Genomic DNA, 17,041 nt, shown 5'->3' on the forward strand with positions numbered 1-17,041 from the left:
CAACAGATGCCTCGGTCGTGATGGACATCCGGAGAAACTAAACACTTGCATTCGACATGTCGAATATGTTTTTGGTCATCCAGGCCCCATTAAATTTAGCAAACCAATAGACTATCGTTTCCTGGCTGTCATGAAGGATGAATTCTCTTAAATGTATTTGCTGCTTTAACAAAGACACAAATATGAAACTAGCACATGGATGTTTGATCTCTGTCCAAAATTGTTCCTCCATATTTGCCAATAAACTCTTCAACACCTGTTGGGTCGGTATTAAGTAACTTGGCGCTTAGTAGGGCCTCGGACAGGAATTCTAAGCAAGGTGTAGTCATTTGCCCTTTTGATAGAGAACCTGTCCCTGTCTCCAACCCAAGATCTAAGGTTTGCCCTCCCTTGAAAGCCGGTTTTACCCTCAAACTGATAAGCACAATGTCTTAATCCAGATTTGTGTATACGCTATAGGAGCAAACCATAGGCTCACGTGGACAGGGGTGTGTGGCATCAGAATAACCAGGTCCACATAGGCATTGTGAAAACCAACAAGTCAACTTAACCATACCTACTAATGTTTTGTCATACAATCAATGTATAGCCGGATACAACCTGAATGATTTGCCCAGAGGTACTTTTATCTTAATGATGTTACGCATCATAAGAAACCATTAGAATATCGCCTGTTTAGTTCAAGGTATGGCTCCTCCTTTTCTTAAAAAGCAAGAACTCCTCGCACGCTCACTCCTCTAGGACCAGGTCTGGAAAGTGCCGCTCCTTCTCACAAGTTAACTGTGCGCCTTAAGGCGAATGCATGGCATACAGACCGCCTCTGCCAACTGAAATACCAAGGCAGAGCACTAAAACGCTCTGCAACAAAACCAAACTACTGTTCAATCGCTCTGTCTGTTGTGCCCACTGCAGAGGCTATCGGGCTGCCAGAGCAGAGAATGGACACTTCCATACCCACATTGCTGAATCTTCAAACTGTGCCAAAGCACTGTCCCACATGTCGCCAAGCTCCTCGTCCAGCATTCCTGCTCCAGCACCAGATCTTGGTGACCACCTGCTGCCCTGCTTCCACACCAACACTTACACCACACGGGCTCGCTTGGCAACCACCACTCCTTGGGCCACAGTGCCTTGTCGGCCTCTGGATTCTTGCATAGCCTTCTGCGTGCTTGTGTCCATCTCAAAATCGGACACAAATAACATATTGGTCTGTTTCAAATAATCATGTCCTCCTTGGTACATCAGTAATGCTGATGTGGCATTCACACTCCCCATCACCAGCCTAATCAGTAACTCCACAGACAGTGACGCTACTTCGTAGACTGTAAGCATACAATCGCGCCCAAAGTAAAGAAACCATTTGCAGACCCAGACAGTCTAGCGGACTCGAGAGCCATTGGGTGGCTGCCTGGTGTTGCAGCAGTCAACACCTTTTAATTGTCCTAACATCTGGAATCAGATGGTCTCTTCAAGCACCTTCAGTCAGGCTTTAGACCTCATAGGTGGTCTCTTTTAAACATCCGGGCAACCCCTGGGCACAGATCCTGTACGACCTCTCACCTGCCTTTGACACCAGATATCACAGGGTGCTAATATAGATTGTCTGCTGTGGTCAGCTTCAGTGGCTCATTGACAGCAGTTTATCATTCACACCTCAGATGAATGTGTTCTCCCAAACAGATTTCCAACATCTACACCTGCCACTGTTTCCAGAAAATCCATTTTTTTTACTGTGGTCATGTCAATCCTGGACTATTGAAGTACCTTGTGTTCTGAACAGTGTATTTTTCTAAACCCTAGAACATGGGTACTCATAAACATTTTCCATGGGGCCATAGGTTTGGTCTGTGATGTGACCGAGGGCAGCATTGATGCCAGCGGGGTGGAGGTTGGGCGGGGGGAGTTGGTGTTAATGTGGGTGTAGGTGAAGTGAAGCATAATTGCATAATGTGAAAGCAGAAAACCTAAGATTAATCCCAGCTTCCCCACTTTATTAAATTGTGTGACGTTAGGCAATTGTTTTATTTCACTTTCCCACCTTTTTTCTTCAATATTTCAAATCAGAGGACATCAAAATAAATGACATAAGGGTGTGTGTTGTACAAAACCTTCTCCTGTGTTTGTTTTAGTAAACTATATTGTTCATTTATAATAGGGACCCAGGTCACCCAAAGAGTGTACATAACTGATTTGCCTCTTTACTTCACCATAGCCATTATTGTTAGGGTGGAGGGAAGGATTCATGTTTATAAATTCATGTTTGAAAAGCATCACTTTTAGAATAATACCTGTCAATGCACTGATATAGTCAGATAAACTAAGGTGAAAATGTTCTGCATGTTAATTAAATATACTTTTTGAATTTTGAAAAGTATCCTATTTTTACACTTTCGCTGCACAATGTCTTTAAAAATAAAGATGTTCTTAAAGTTGAGTAGTGCAGGACTCCCTAGTTACTTCCTTTACCACAAAAACAGCAGCCCAGACCTGCTGCTAACCTGGGAGCCACATGTAAAGGTCAGGAGGCCGCACTTTGAGTATCTGTGCCCTAGAAACTATTCAGCAAAAGTGTTTTGTTCGAAATGACAGAACCATATCACAATGACCCTAAAATCCCCCTGTTCCATGTAAAAGAAAGAGACTAGACAGACTGACATAGAGGCTTCTCAGTTTAAAAGGCGGAGGAAGTATTAAGTGTAAAGTGAGTATACAGACTAGCATAGTCTGCTCCCTAAAAATGTTAGAGCCTGGTACATCTCCCAAAAACAATACAATTTATAGGGTTTTAGGTGCAAAGGCCACACACTTAACATGATGTGAAGTGATATAATAGGGCTGAATTAACAAAGATGCATGTAAAAGCACCAATCGCTATTCAAATTCATGTGATAGGTGAAATCGGAAACCTTTAGGAACACGTAATTTGCTGTAATAAACAAAATATGAATCAATCTGAGGAGATGATTGTGCGTTTCGTAACAAATGAATACAATAACATGTTCAAGCAATGAATAACTCGTGCAAAAGCCTCGAGCAAAATACCTTGGAATAGTTAGAGACCAGAATATGCCAGCCACAGCTTATTCGAGAGGAAGGCGCATTAATGCACTTGTATTTTATCAACACAAAGATTCCACGAAGGGCGCTTCTAAAACATGCAGAGACGTGCACATGGAAAGGCGTGTTCGTGTAAAATAAAAGTGTTTGGGATGTCGGTGTAAACTGGCTGCGCCCTTGACTTTCGACTGCGGCCTAGTTATGGCAATTTAAACACCTCTGATTTCAGCATAATTTTTTTTTTTTATTCCAATATATTTTTTTATTGTTTTTTTACAACATATAACATGTAATCGTCAACGCTTTGTCGTTACAGGGTAGCAGCCCGAACTGGCTGTATTAGTTGTAGTACAGTTTCAGATTATATATGCTTGACTGCCCCCTATCCACTGTCACAGTAAGGGAAAAGAGAGTGAAAGGGGAAAGGTTAGGAATTAAGGTAGAGAGAAAAAGAGATAGCATACCAGAAGTTTACTTTTTTTCCTCGATAGTGTCTTGACCCAGTGGGGGTGTGCTTTTCGAGCTGAATGTTTCGTTCTGTTAGTACTATTCAAGGTGGATCGTATGGGTCTAGGAACTTGTCCAAGGACGCCCACATTCCCCTGCAGGGTTGTCTCCATGGTGAGTTTCGTAGGGCAGTTGTGTCAGCGCCTCTAAGGTACGTCACCCAATTGAGCCAGCCCTTGAAGGTTGCCTTGGAAGTGTCTTTCCATTTGGGGAGTACTATTTTAACTGCCGCTGTTAGTAGGAGATCCAGTAGGTCTCTGTCCTGTTGTGAGTCTACCTCTGTTGTCATAAATGCAGTGGTTAGGGTTGCAAATTCCGCTTTTAGTGTGCATCCTAACATTTTATTTATGAAGGTGAAAATCTTCTCCCAGAATGTTTTACTTTGGGACAGTGGTAGATAAGGTGTGCCAGGTCCCCCTTTTCCTTGTCGCAATTCCAGCACTGGTCATTATCCCTCATGCCCAGGGTCGCCAGGCGAGCCAGGGTCCAGTAAGTTTTGTATAGGAGCCAGAATTTTGTCTGTGCTAAAACCGAGGAGATTTTGTTTTGCATGGGGGAGGTCCATAGCAGATGGAGCTCTTTCGCGCTGAGTGTAGAACCGAGTTGTCTCTCCCAGTATGTGATTGTTTTGTCATTAAGTTTTGTCGAGCTGGGTCATCTGTATAGGTGTGATACCTGATGGCCTATTCTGTTGAGTTTCGCCATGTATTGGATGATTGAGGGCTTGTGCTTAGTGATTTTCACTTTGGACAGGGCTGTTTTGATTGTTCAGTTCTATGTCTGGTAAATTGTGCTTTGTTTTTAGCATGCTGAAAGTGGAGGGGCTCCCCCCCCCCTCTTCCAGCTGAGCTGGGTAGGAGATACCTAGTATTTTCCATGAATCTATAGATAGCGGTTTCCCCCCTGTATTTTATCTTTGTGTTTGTTCACAGTGACTCCCACCTTGCGTTTTTTACGCTGTGTTCCATTTTTTGGTCTACTTTAAGCAGGGTATTTCTCGTGTTTTGAGTATTGGATTTGCGGCCTGTGTTTGTTTGTTAGCTGTGAGGAGAGCTATTGGCTCAAGGTTGTTTACTATGGCTCTCTCAATTGTAAGCCAGACCGGCGTGTAGTCCTGGCTGGGCAGGACCCAGTAGGCCCCCTGTTTAGCTAAAAAGGCAGTTTGGAATGTTTTGAAGTCAGCCACATTTAGTCCCCCCAGTTTCTTGTCTAGCCTTTACATTTTTTTTAAGGCTTATCCTCGCTTTTTTATCGCGCCATAGGAATTTATAATCTTGTCTATTTTGCAGTGGAAGTCGTCAGAGAGTATAAGAGGGAGCATATTCGACAGGTAGTTGACCATTGGAGTGATCATCATCTTTACTGTCTCTATCCTCCCCCACCATGATATATATTTGGGCGACAAGGCCTCCAACAGCGTCTTTGTCTTTTCTAGCATTAGTTTATAATTTTGGTCGAGCGTGCTTTTGAGGTCCTTGCCGAAATGTATACCTAGGTATTTGATGAACCCGGTTTGCCAGGCTAGGCCCGATGTCCCCAGTATCTCTCTAGTGGTGTGGATGTTAAGTGGCTTGCATTCTGACTTATCCTTGCTTAGTTTGTACCCAGTGAATTGAATACTTTTCTATGGTCTCCATGAGGGCCGTGATGGAGGATTTTGGACTCTCTGTGACAATGAGAATGTCATCCACGTACGCGGCTAGTTTGACTGTGACCTCATTGATGGTGATCCCTTTCATCTCCTCATTGACCCCGATATCCTTGATCAGAGGTTCCAGGGCCAGCAGAAACAACAAGGGGGACAATGGGGCAGCCCTGCCTTGTCCCTCGCTGTAGGGTGAAGGGTTCTGAGACCGCCCCATTGACTACAATTCGAGCTCTGGGGTTTTCGTATAAAGCCATTACTATCCGTGTATATGATTCTCCCAAGTTGAATGCTCGCATGCACTGCTCCAGGAAGTGCCAGGATACCCTGTCAAACGCTTTCTCGACATCTAGTGTGATGGTCACCGCTGGTTCGCCAATCTTGGCAGCCCTTTCCAGTATGTGGCACAGGAGTCTGGTGTTATCATGTGACATGCGTGTCTTTAGGAATCCTACCTGTGCGTTGCTTATCAATTGTGGTAGTACCTTGTTTAGTCATGTTGCCAGGATTTTGGCATAAACTTTGCAGTCAACATTGATGAGTGAGATGGGCCTGTAGTTTTGGGGCAACTGAGTGTTTTTGCCTTCCTTCGGGATAACTATTATGTTTGCTTCCGACATGGTTTGGGAGACCACTCCCACCCCCTCGCAGTGGTTGAACACTTTTTTCATAGTTGGTTGCAGGTGTGTTAAGAACATTTTATAGAAAGTGGCCGTGTATCCGTCTGGCCCCGGTGCCTTGTCTTTAAGAGACTTCACCGCCATCTCAATTTCTGCTGAGCTTATCTCCCATCCCAGTGTCTGTGCTTCCCCAGTCGTTTTCTTTGGGAGGTTTAGTCTGTCTAGGTATCCTGTACAGCCACCCTCGTCCAGAGATTTGTCCTTTCTGTAGAGTTCTTGATAGAACTCACTGAATGTTCGTAGGATCTCCTTGTGTCTTGTGTGTGTATTGTTTTGTGAGTCACTGATTGATGAGATAGTGTGTTGTCTTTGTTTGTGTTTCAGGTAAGAGGCTAGGATATTTCCCTACTTTGTTCGCCTCGCAGAGGTTAATTGCTTTATATTTATTTATCCACAGTCCGGCCCTCTCGCTCAAGAATTTGTTGTATACGTATTTTTTCTTTGTGAGCTCTGTTAGGACGCAACTGTTCTTTGAGTCTGTGATGTGGGTTGCCTCTATCCTTTTAATGTCATTTTCTAGTTGGTCCAAATGTGCCTTTGCATTTTTGTTAATTTTGACCTTAATATCTATTATTGTGCCCCTGATTGTTGCCTTGAGTGCGTCCCATATGGTCTTGGGGTCCGTGCCCAATGTATCGTTCAGTCTAACGTATTCTTTAATGACTTCTTCTATTTTATCTTTGTTGGCCTGATCTGCCAAGACGTCGCTATTGAATCTCCATCTGTGTGGAAGGTCTTCGTTGTGTCGCCCGCACATCAGTAGGCTGATGCACGAGTGGTCCGAGATAGTTCTCGCCGCAATGTCCGTGTGTTCTATTAAGTGGGTGTGTGTGCCTGAGATTAGTATGTAGTCTATCCTGCTGTATGAGTTGTGCGGGTTGGAGTAGAAGGTGTAGTTTCTAGTGTCAGGGTGTTGTAGTCGCCACGGATCCTTGAGGTTGAATCTGGTGCATATGTTCTTTAGTGTGGTGTGTGCGTTTGGGGGGAGTGAGTGGCACTGTGATTGTCTGTCGAGAGTGTAGTCTAGTGCTATATTAAAGTCGCCTGCCATCACTGTTCAGTCCTTTTGCGGAATTGCTTCCAGTCTCTTCGAGATTCCCTCCCAAAATTCGGAGTCATCTGTGTTGGGGCCGTAAATGTTCACTACATGTATGTTTTCCTCTCCCCTTTTCAATTGCGTTACAAGTATCCTCCCTGCTTCATCGCATTGTTGATCCTCTATTGTTAACTTGGAGTTCTTATTTATCAGAGTGATCACCCCCCGCTTTTTCCCTGTAGCTGGAGAGCAGGCCACCTGTCCGATCCATCTCGCTCTAACTCGTTCGGCATCATCTAGAGATAGCCTGGTCTCCTGCAGCAGGAACACATCTCCTTTTGTCTTTGCTAGGTAGTTTAGTATTTTTTTTTTCTCTTGACTGGGTGGTTGAGGCCCTTGACATTTAGGGAGACTATCTTTAGGTTAGACGCTAAGGAGTTTGGGTTGTTTTGCGACATTTGCTTACGATGGGTGTTCGCTGTTCTCCCTTGTGCTGTGTTTGTGCCCCTCCTTCTAGCTTTGGTATTCTGCCTAGTAGGTGGGTAATATCTAGGTCTCCCCCTGTTGGGTCTTCAGTACCTCCCACCAGATCTTGGTGTCATGTTCCTTCTTGTATGTAGGAGTGTAGATAGGATAGAAGACAGTGGATAGATTCAGAGTACATACACACAACAGACATAAGACAATCCCTCCCTTCTCCCCCCCCCCCCCCCCTCCCACCCCACCATCCCTGTTCCAAACCATCGTATTCTGGACGTGCGACTGCAAGATCCCCATTCCGCCCCCCCCCCCCCCCCCCGGGATAACTTGGTTCCTTATGCTAGTGTTACTAATAATGTTACTCCTCCTCCCCCCCCCCCTTTCTGCCTTGCTCTCTGCTGTCCTTGCATATCATATGTGCGTTTTTACCCTCTTGGTTATTTCGTTCCCCTTGGTTCTTTGGCCCCCCCCCCCCCAAAAAAGGATATCATGTTAGTTTAGTCTCTTGACTCCCGTCAGCTGGTGATACGCTCGCTTTAGCCTCTGTTTCTGTTTCTCCTCTCAGCCTCCTGAGGTAGATAAAGTTCTGGTTTCTCTGGTAAGGAAGCCATCGGTTTGAGGTAGGTACGCTAGGTCATTTTGTTTAGTCCTGAGGTAGCCCTTTTGTTTAGTCCTAAGGTAGGATCATTTGTACTGAGGAAGAAACGGTTTCTGTTCCTGAGTGATCCTGAGTGTACATTTTTAGTCTTTGTTCCTCCAATCACTCCACTCTTGGCTCCGGCGAAACTCTCCTCTTGCTCGTTCCTGCTTGTGAAGTTTCCATCTCTTGTTGCGACGGCCCTTGTAGGTATCTGGACAGCTCTGTAGGATCTTCGAAGACGTGCGTTCTTCCTTTGTCACTAATTCTGAATCTTGTAGGGCCTCCAAATGAGAAAATGATGTTCTCCTTCTTTAGTTTGTCCCACTGGGCCAGGAATTATTTTCTTATGTCAACTGTGGGCTTGAAGTAATCCTGTGTGAGGATTATCCTGTGTCCGTTCCATTGCATATTTGGTTTTTTCTTGCCACACCGAATATAGCCTCTGTATGTTGCGATCGGAGTGGTTTGCATATTATTGGGTGTGGTACCGCTCTATTCGTGGCTTTGTAGGCTGGTACCCTGTACGCTTTGTCTAGCTCGGAAGGGTGGTCGAATTTGAGGTTCGTAATTTTGGGGATCATGTCTTCGATTATAGGCCATGCACGACCCTGTTTTGTCTTCCTCTACCTCCAGAACACCTAGGATTCTAATGTTCCCCCTCCTGTTTTGATCATCCAGTTCAGCCATTTGCCTTTGGAGTATTGCTGTTGTTTTTGTTAGAGCCATAAGTGCTTTATTTGTCTTTTGCTCTCCGTCCTCTGTCGCTAACCCTCTGCTCCACCCCCGTCAGTCTGTTGTTTGCCGCGTGAATGTCCGATCTAACCGCGGCCAGTTCTAGTTGGATTGCATCCGTAGTTTGTTTTGGCTAGGTCATGGACCTCCGCCAGTTTTTTTCAGAATCATGTCCAGTGTGCTATTGATATCTGGTCTTTGTTTGATGGGGGGAGTCTGTTAGCGTGTCACCCTTTTTTTTTTTTTTTTTTTTTTTTTTTTTTTTTTTTTACTGCTGCGTGATTTTCCCTTCGCTCCCAGCCATGATTGGCAGGCCTCTCTTCACTTGCTGTAGCTCGAATCTGCCGCCCACTTTCTGCGCTAGGGATTGGTATCTCTGCACTTGTGAGGTTTTCTTTTGAGCCCTTTTGTTTTTCTCTTTTTCTTTCAGCAGCGCTTGTTGAGTGGCTTTGTCCTGTTGCTTTGTGGGGCTCTCCTGTGTCCCTCTGTCCTGGGTGGGTTGTGGAATATTGAGGGCCTTATCTTGATCTTGTTGTCTTCGCAATGCTTTTGTTGACGCCACGCCTCCTATTTGCGGTAGTTGACCACCGCTCGTCACCCATGTGCGCGACTTTCGGGAGTACTTGCGCCGTTAGGGCAGTTGTGTGTTTCCTGTATCTTCTTTGTTGGTTGTTGTGTGTAGTGGTTGACTGTATTTGCGATGTTGCAGTTGTTTGGGATCTTTTCTGTCGTCCCCGTAGTGAATGCGACGGTGACTGTCACCAGTACCGTAACTCCCTACTTCTGTGTGCTTGGTTGATGATGTTGTACCTGTCCCGTTTGTTTTCCCTTATTGCTGTTGTAATATTCTTGGTTTCTGTGAGTTGGCCCTCCACGCTTGTAGTATTCCTGCTATGCTCGCCACTGAGTTGGCACTTTTGACCCCCTTATGGTGTGTAGCCTTGTAGCCCTGGGTTTTGGGTCCCATGAGGCGGGCCCTTAAGTCTGTTTGTGCTTTGTTGCAGCCTTGTTTCTCGCTCTCCCTGATTGCTCGGCGTGACCACTGTGCCAAAATGGGGGGGCTCGGTGATCTGTGTGCTATGATCCAGGGCTCCCCTTTCGCGCGCACATGGTTGCTCATCTTGAGCAATGGGTCGTCTGCGAACTTCTTGCCATCATTATTGTCCTCCCTGTATCAGGTGTTCCTTAGTGCATTATTTGTCCCATCCCGACTGCGGAGCTTTGGATTTTGTGCCTCTCCCGCTCGCTGTGCCTCCTGTGTGTCTCTTTTCTTACTGCCCTTCACTACCAAATCCGAGGGCTGCACTTCTGTCCTCCTCCTCCTTGGTCTGCCCCTCCTCTCTTGTCTTCCTGTATAGGGCTTGCGCTGGCTTTCTTGCTCGTTTTTTTCCATAGTTTAAAAAAAAACAAACATTTTTTAATGGCGGCCCCCACTGATCAGTTTTGGTTTCTTTCTTCTTTCGTTTTGGCTCAGGCGTGCGGTAAGGTTGTCGCTGCATGGGGGTTTCACTTTCTGTGAGGCATGCTGTAAGTGTCCTCGATCTTTGTACTTGTGCTTTCCCTTCTGCTCCTCGTGTTTTCTCGGCACGCACACTTCACTGTAGTGCTCCGTATCCTGTACCTCTTGCGCTCTGGAGTTCGTGCTACTTCCTCCTCCGCAGCTAAGATGGTGGCCCCCACTCCTCGGTTCAAGTTTTGGTTTCTTTGTCGGGGGTTGGGACGGCTCTCCTCTCCACTCCCACCCGTCGGGGGGGGGGGGTGCAGCGATATGCTCCTGCACTGACCTTGTTGCAGTGCATTCCGGCGCTCTGTTTCGGCACAGCGGCAGTGACGGTGGCGGTGTTCTCAGTTAGTGGGTGTCATCTTGGGGATCTTCTGCCCTCAGCGATCCCTCTGTGATTTTTGGGGGTTTTTGCTTTTCCTCTTCGTTGTGGGCTTGCGCCGCCCAGACCAACTTCTTCTCGGGCCCTTCCGATGTATTTTGAGGGGGTTCTTTCCTCCTTTAGTACGATGCTTGATTGTTCTTTTTCTTGCTCGCTCCCAGGGTGCGACGGAGCGATGGATTCAGGCAACTTCTCCCATTGCCATCCAAGCCACACCCCTCAGCATTAATTTCTAACTAGTAAATGCAGTCCTACTGCAGCAAGACATGAACAGGGCTCTGGCCTAGGGGTCTGGTGCTGACTCTGCTCTTGCTGCAAGGGGCTGGCTTGCCCAGGAGGCCGCACCAAGCACCGAAGGCGCTGCTGCTTTCTCTCCCTATTGCAGTTTAGTTTTATAAACTATTAATTTCAGTAAATATCACAACCCTGATATCATCTAATGTATAACACTGAAACTTACATTTTGGGAAAACAATTGTTTCATTATCCTGTTCTTTCATAAAGCTTGGCAAGTAAACCAGGCAAACCATCGTGTGATGGGTTGGTTGGGCGAGGCTTGTGCTTTTGCTCTTAGGCCCGGGCCAGGCCCTGGCTCGGCTCTGGCTCGGCCCTGTGCATTTGCTGGCTTCTCCACCTCCAATCAGAACAATTACAGCTCTAAATATAGTGGCCCCTCTGGGATCCATCTTTGAAAGCCTTGGCAGCGCCTGTAAGCAGGTGCTGTGTGTTTGATTTAGTTTATTAGCAGAGGTAAGGGTGCCCAAACTGGACAAACTTCTTTCTAGAGTTATGTAGCACATTAACTCAGCCCCACAAAATGACATTTCTCTGTGCCCACATATAGGTGGCTTTAGCCAACTTGATGGCATTCTTCTCATCTACCCCTGCGGTCTGAGTCGGACCCTCTGTGATTGCAAACTGTGATCTGCTTATTAAATTCAGATCTCTGCAGCAGCCGCTAACACCAGCAAGTCAGCCATGCTAGAGTTGGGATGTGGCAGCCCTTGGAAGAGCTTGCACTGAAATAGATGGAGTGCATGTTGAGCTTGAGGGTTTACCCTCTCACCTTGGTGCAGGCTGTAACTACAATTGGACATCTCTGGAATGGGGGGAAGACCCGTGCAAAAAAATAACCAGCACAAATGCAATTTGTTACTTCTAGTATTTTAAATAGATGTGTCATTTGGGTCCTAAAATCAGCAGATGTGCACTCCGAAGTGCATTTGTGGAGAGCAGGACGTCCAAGGAGTGTTCACTCTTGAATGGCACCTCCTTGTCGGCATTCCTTCTCCAAGTTGTTACATCTTAAGCTATGCCTTGTAACGCAGACCGATTCTATCCATCCGAACCCTATCTAAAAGTGAAACTCACTATTTAGAAGTGGTCTGTATGCTAATTTGCCCCTCCCCTCAAGGAGCAATAAAAAGGGACCACCTATAAATAGGTGTAAGGCCATCTGGTGTAAATAATTGTACATTTACCAGTAGTTTTTTTTTTTGGGGGGGGGGGGCGTTCTGCTGGAAGGGTGGGTGCTATGTTAATTCACGAGGGATTGTTCTCGGAGCCACTTGCCTCCATGAAAGTATAGAGGGCGTGGGTTAAACTGTTGTGAACACACGAGTTAAACTGTTGTGGACACAACATGGTGTTGACACACACGCCAACAGGAGGTGACGTGTACACCGCATTTAGCTCTCGAACCAAATTCCTGCAGGAGCTTCCTCCTTTAATTTCCTCTGCTTGGCTCCCAACCATAAATGGTAGACACAAAGGGCGTGTAGCGCCTGGAAGAGGATGTTTGCAGAAGAGGACGGACTGGCGCATGAAAGAGGATGTTTGCAGAAGAGGACGGACGCCTCCCCCGCCCCCTCTCTGCCAGATCAAAGCCGCAGACACGCTCACACCTATACTCTTTAAAGGGGGCTGTTGAGTGATCCAGACCACGGGTGGGCGGGGCCTGACGCCCTCCTGCCCGGCACCAGGGTGGGCGCCCGGAATACAGGCTAACATTTCAGTTGTTTCCGCGGACAATGCGGCCTCCTCGCCTGGGGCCCCCTCCGCGCAGATCAGCCCCTCTCACTTTCAGGGTCACCAGCGTTGCAGACGATCAAAAGACGGACGGCCAGCACCGCGGGCATTTGAAAAGCTAACAGCACGGGAATGGTATTTACACCACGGTGCCCCAGAAATGACTCGCCGGCCCCTTGTTTATTATGCGTATTCAGACCCAGAAGACTTTGCGCCCCACGGAGTCGCTATTAATTCAGGATCGAACAGCTTGTGTTCTTAACTTGAACACTTCTAGTGATTGACAGGCATCGGCACCCAGAAATGTAACCGTATAAATGATCGTGTCAGTTATTATAAATGGTCATGCTTTGTGAGTGTCCCATTTATCTACTGTTGCAAGAGTCTGGGAACCCCCTAGGCCATTTTTTAATTTGATTTCTTACAGAAATATCTACTTCAAAAAAACAGAAAAAGGGATGGCTTTGAGCAATGGTACTGAATTTAAAATGCATGTGAAAAAAACTTTAAGGCAGTTTGCATTTATTTTTGACATCTTTGATGTGGATCGCACTGGGAGGAGTGCGGCGCAGAGCGAGTTAAGTCACAGTAACGGAGTAGTCGCTCGCCGCTGACATCTGCAGTTACCTGAAGGTCCGGGCTCATGAACCTAGTAAGTAGACTCGGCCTTCTGTCCTTCTGAAGTCGTTAAACCTGTTGATAGCAACATCCTGTCCACACCAAGAGTGGTACGAAGCGCTATGTAACATTAATATTTTGAGGGAAAGAGAGGGGACTCAAAATGTGTGCGTTCCCATTTAAATCCCCACCTCTCCCCAAATAGAGAACCTTCTTTGTGAAAAACGAAACCGGTGAACGTCATTGAACTTTCACCAAATTTCAGAGGGAAATCGTGCTCTGTTAGTGGTGGGATGGTTTTGGTAATTTTTTTTCAGGGGCTTTTGAGGAGAAACTCTATAATTATATAGTTTACATGCATTGAAAATGGTACCGGGACTCCAGCCTTGTAATTACTCCGTGAGCATCAGATCGAAGGCCCGCCACCATTGCAGCAGAGCTGGGCTTTCGTTTGTCTTTTAAAGGTTATTTAATGCAGCGCCACAGTCCTGCGTGTGAACCAGCCTTTTAGGTAAACCAAACATAGGCCGCAGTCTTGAAGGGACCTTGCCTGTTCTGCCCCTCCCTGCTGTGATCTCAAATTTGTTTCTAATTTCGGAGCTTACTCTGTGCCCAAGGGACTCTGGAAGCGCCTATGTATACCATGAAACAGCCCCACTCAATGGTATTGTACATTATACATTTATTGCGATAAGCAACCTCGTGCTAAGATTAATGACGTCAGACCCTGAAAAGCATGCCAACTGGAATTCTTCCAAACTTCCCTCTTAAACTCCTGCAGCTTCCAACCTCTGCGGTAGAAGCAAGAATAACAAATGTTTAAAGATGATGAATTCTTGTCTTCACCCTGTGTGCAGTACTTTCAAATATGGACTGAAAACGGATTCTGCCCTCACCTGTTTGCAAGTGGAGATATTAACAAGTCAAGTCAAAAAAGTCTTTATTGCGAATATTTCATCATAAAAGACATGCTAAAAACATCAATACAAGTTAAAAACATACAGATATATATTGTACCAGTATACATAAAATCCTATAAATAAGTTTTCACTATTAAGAACACCAATAGTAAAAAAATATTAAATGTGCAAAAATTGCAATGACTTGATATGTTTAAAACTTATGTCATGACAGACTAGACGATATTAAGTGCAAAATATTTAGGAACTAAAACTCCGATTACGTAAGAGCCATGCCCAACTTAGATACTTGGCCACACCAATGATCACAAAACTTGAAGTATCAGATTTCAATATTCTGCTAGCAATTGATGCTGTTCTAACTCCAAGTTTGCGACAGACAGGGCGTAACCACAACCTTCTTGGGCGAATATACTCCGGATATTAACACCACCTCAGCAACATTCGCACCTCTCTAAAGTAATGTACGTACCATTGATGTTCATTAGTCGTACGTACTCTTTCTTCTCGTAGTCCTCACTAGGGAGATGGTTCTCCTCCCATCACCGGAGCCTTGGAGGCCACCAGTGGGAGTCTTTCATGAATCCTTTCTTGCCCATCTGACTCTCGTATCTGAAAGGGCTGGAGAGCCCATGCTCTCCTTGGACTTTTCAAAACACCCTGAGACAGAGATTACAGCAGAGGGCGGGTGGAGGCGAGCGCTGACACTGGAGAGTAGGGATAGGAGTAGTAAAGGTTGCCAGTGAATTGCTTTCAACTATTCATCTTCACCGCAGACCAAACTGATGTGGGTACCAAACCAACATACAACAGTGGTGGCCGCCACAAACTAAAAGTGGTGGGGGATGGGAGTAAGGGGTATGTGAGCGCGGGGGTGTTTAATAAAGAAAAACTTACCTCCGGCCGCGTCCTGCATCGTGCCTCGGTCTTCCTTGTCCCAGCCGACACGGGGACAGCATCAGACTCCCTGTGCAATCCCCGTGAAGCTCTCATACTATGAGAGCTGCGCGGGGATTGGCCTGAGCGGGCTGAAAAGACGCTCCCTCAGGACCGGGAGCCTGTGCAGTTTCTCCAGCTCAGCAATTCAGTGCAGCTGGGCTGGATAAACCTAAGTGCGCATGTTTGTTTGGCCAGCCTGAGACGGCCGGCCAAACACACATGCCCACTTACAGAGTGCACATAGCACTCCTCCCCCCTCCTAAGACCCATCGGCCATAACTCGTTAGGTGCACCCAAGCCGTCTTGTGCAGCCTCCAAGGTCTGCTCTCGAGGTTCCAACCACCAGAATGCACTAAGGCCAGGCATTTATTGCACCATCTCTTCCCCCCCCCCCCCCCCCCCCCCCCCCCCTCTCGAGTTCAGAACCGCATTGAAATACCTCCGTTTTTGGCTCGAAGGACTAAGTCTTATTACCCCCTCCCCCCTGCCACAATACCACTGTACATGTCCCGCAGTGTTTTCTTTTGGTTAGACCGATATTGTTGCTACTCAACTGTCCTCTATCTCCCAACTTTCAATGTTCTATGAACAACCATTGCTGCCATGTAAGCGTTCCTAATTAAAATGTTACAGCTGCTCAATGAAGGATGCATGGGATGTCCCTTAATAAACAGCAGCTCAACTAGTGATCGGGGATCTGAGAAGCCGCACAGTGATGTGCTTGCGCCTAGTGACCCAAGGCCCCCCTCCCATCTTGTCCACAACCCTCTCAGACCTCTGATTGCTAACCAACTACAAGACCTTTCTCCTGGACAGAGCTGATAAAACATGGATGGAGGGATGGCCATTATCTGCAAAAATCCATATTTATCTCGTTGATTAAAGCTCTCTCCACTGAGACCACCCATAAATATTTACGGAAACTGAGCGGCCAAAATTTATTTTCGGTCTAATTCCTGGATTTCATGGCAACGCTGCTACCTTCTCCTTCAAAAGATAGTAAGAGCATGTGTTATAGCCCTTGTTGGTCCTGATGAGGCGCTGAGGTGCTTTTGGTCACCGGTGGCACGCTAGTCCTTGACAATGTTTTGATTGCACGTTTTATGTTGGCCTGGGTGAAATTTCGATTAAGCCGGCGTAATTTGAGTAATTTTGGTAATTCCACAGTACTCTTTGACGCAAAATTTCAGATAATAACACGATTACTCTTGCTTGCATAATTAAGAGTAATTTGGGGGGTGCTTACGGCGAGAGCACATGTAGCGAGCAGCATCACGCACTCGCTATTCATGTTCTGCTGCATTTCTGTTTCTTAGCATAAAATGTATCCTTGCGCCCCTTTTGGACATAAAGGTGCATTTTGTGCTAAGTAAATAATGCTAATTGCTAGTAGTAAGTTGAGGAATTCTACATTTAGCGAGTGGCTGCTCATGCTAGCTATTCGAGGTCTATTGCATCTGGCGTTATTTCCTAGCTCAAAATGCATCCTTGTGCCTGTATGTGGCTTTATTTATTCATCTTTAAGTTTGTATATAGATTTTACATATTTATATATAGTACTAGGGCTCTTATCTAGCTGCCATAAGGGTTTCTCTGACTGTTATATGATAAGATGCTCCCTACCGTTTCTTATTATGCTTCATTTGTTTTTCCCATATTGTTTCATATAGATACCTCCTTTATTGACTTTCTCATTGCGTGATTTGATTACATTGTGTCATTAATTTTTTTTCTCGAGTAGGTTAGTTTGTTTTAGAGATGCTTTGTTCTTGATAGATTTATGCCTCTCTTATCTACAGGTTTACTTACTTAGCCAAGCATATTTATTATACCAGTTTGCGTGTATATGGCCTTATTTATTCATGCCAAGTCATCT

At 45.9% G+C, this 17,041-nt stretch overlaps 1 protein-coding gene across 2 annotated transcripts in view; it reads left to right on the plus strand.

Annotated features, from left to right (window-relative positions):
* CITED1 (Cbp/p300 interacting transactivator with ED-rich tail 1) overlaps positions 1-17,041 on the plus strand; it is a 43,325-nt gene that overhangs the window by 7,132 nt on the left and 19,152 nt on the right. The gene's annotated exons all lie outside the window — the stretch shown is intronic.

This window comes from Triturus cristatus, chromosome 10 (genome assembly GCF_964204655.1).
Source record: "Triturus cristatus chromosome 10, aTriCri1.1, whole genome shotgun sequence".
NCBI lineage: Eukaryota > Metazoa > Chordata > Amphibia > Caudata > Salamandridae > Triturus > Triturus cristatus.